The 1,717-nt window shown below is 47.6% G+C and overlaps 1 pseudogene across 1 annotated transcript; it reads left to right on the forward strand.

Annotated features, from left to right (window-relative positions):
• Positions 1–472: 472 nt before the first annotated feature.
• On the forward strand, positions 473–1,421 carry LOC108585652 (annotated as a pseudogene). The gene has a single exon (XR_001902261.3). The product of XR_001902261.3 is annotated as a 40S ribosomal protein S2 pseudogene (transcript).
• The last annotated feature ends 296 nt before the right edge of the window (positions 1,422–1,717 follow it).

Below are 1,717 nucleotides of genomic sequence, written 5' to 3' on the forward strand. Positions count from 1 at the left end.
AATTGCAAGCCTCCTGATAGAATACAAGAGAACAACAGAGCATCACTGCAGTTTTATTTCTCATGAAATGCAAATCCTGAACCCACTTCTGAAGAAATATCAGACAAATCCCAGTGAGGAACATTCTAAAAAATCACTGGGTCATGATCCACAAAAGTGCCAAGTTCAGCAAAGTCAGTGACTAAGGATCTCAGTTTCTGACAACTGAATGCGACATGTAAATCTGAACTCGATTACGTTGCTATAGGATGTCGCTGGGAGAACTAGACACGTAAATAGGGTCTGAGGACTAAATATGATTAGCATGCCAATGTTAGTTTTCTGATTTTGATAGCTGTAGGAGATTTTGTGTTTATGTAGGAGAGCATCATTGTTCACAGGAAATGAACATTGAACTATTTAGGGGTAATGGGACATCAGGTAAGCAAACTACTTTCATAAGGTTCTGAGAATAAAATATCTGTCCTTGCTTCTCCGAGAAAACACCAAACGGCGGATGATGCAGGTGCAGCCGGGGGGCCCGGAGGCCCTGGTGGGCCTGGGACGGGGAACCGCGGTGGCTTCCTCGGAGATTTCGGCAGTGGCATCCGGGGCCGGGGTCGCGGCCGTGGATGGGGCCGGGGCCGAGGCCGCGGAGCTCGCGGAGGCAAGGCCAAGGATAAGGAGTGGATGCCCGTCACCAAGCTGGGCTGCTTGGTCAAGGACATGAAGATCAAGTCCCTGGAGGAGATCTACCTCTTTTCCCTGCCCATTAATGAATCTGAGACCATTGACTTTTTCCTGGGGGCCTCTCTCAAAGACGAGGTTTTGGAGATTATGCCCGTGCAGAAGCAGACCCGTGCTGGCCAGCACACCAGGTTCAAGGCGTTTGTTGCTATTGGGGACTACAACGGCCACGTCGGCCTGAGTGTTAAGTGCTCCAAGGAGGTGGCCACCGCCATTCGTGGGGCCATCATCCTGGCCAAACTCTCCATTGTCCCCGTGCGCAGAGGCTACTGGGGGAACAAGATCGGCAAGCCCCACACCGTCCCTTGCAAGGTGACAGGCTGCTGCAGCTCTGTGCTGGTGCCCCTCATCCCTGCACCCAGGGGCACTGGCATCGTCTCAGCGCCTGTGCCCAAGAAGCTGCTCATGATGGCTGGTACTGATGACTGCTACACCTCAGCCCGGGGCTGCACTGCCACCCTGGGCAACTTCGCCAAGGCCACCTTTGATGCCATCTCTAAGACCTACAGCTACCTGACCCCTGACCTCTGGAAGGAGACTGTGTTTACCAAGTCTCCCTATCAGGAATTCACTGACCACCTTGTCAAGACCCACACCAGAGTCCCCGTGCTGCGGACCCAGGCTCCAGCTGTGGCTACAACATAGGGTTTTTATACAAGAAAAATAAAGTGAATTAAGCCTTAAAAAAAAAAAAATCTGTCCTTAAAACTTTTCTGTAACTTTATCGTTGGTTCAAATGTTTTAAAAAATGAACCAAAGTACCAAAATAGCATTTTAAAATAATGCGTATTTTTATTAAAAATGGGCAAGACACCGTCATGTTAATCAAGTCAATTTTCTATACAGAAAAATATATAACATCAATAAAATAAATGGAAATGGAAATATATGCAATGATGTTAGTTCTTTCCCATAGTGTTAGGTAGATAACATGAAGCCCTAATAGAGTTTCCAGAAAATTAATATTTTGGTGGAAATTCACAAGTTGTTT

This window comes from Papio anubis, chromosome 6 (assembly GCF_008728515.1).
Source record: "Papio anubis isolate 15944 chromosome 6, Panubis1.0, whole genome shotgun sequence".
NCBI lineage: Eukaryota > Metazoa > Chordata > Mammalia > Primates > Cercopithecidae > Papio > Papio anubis.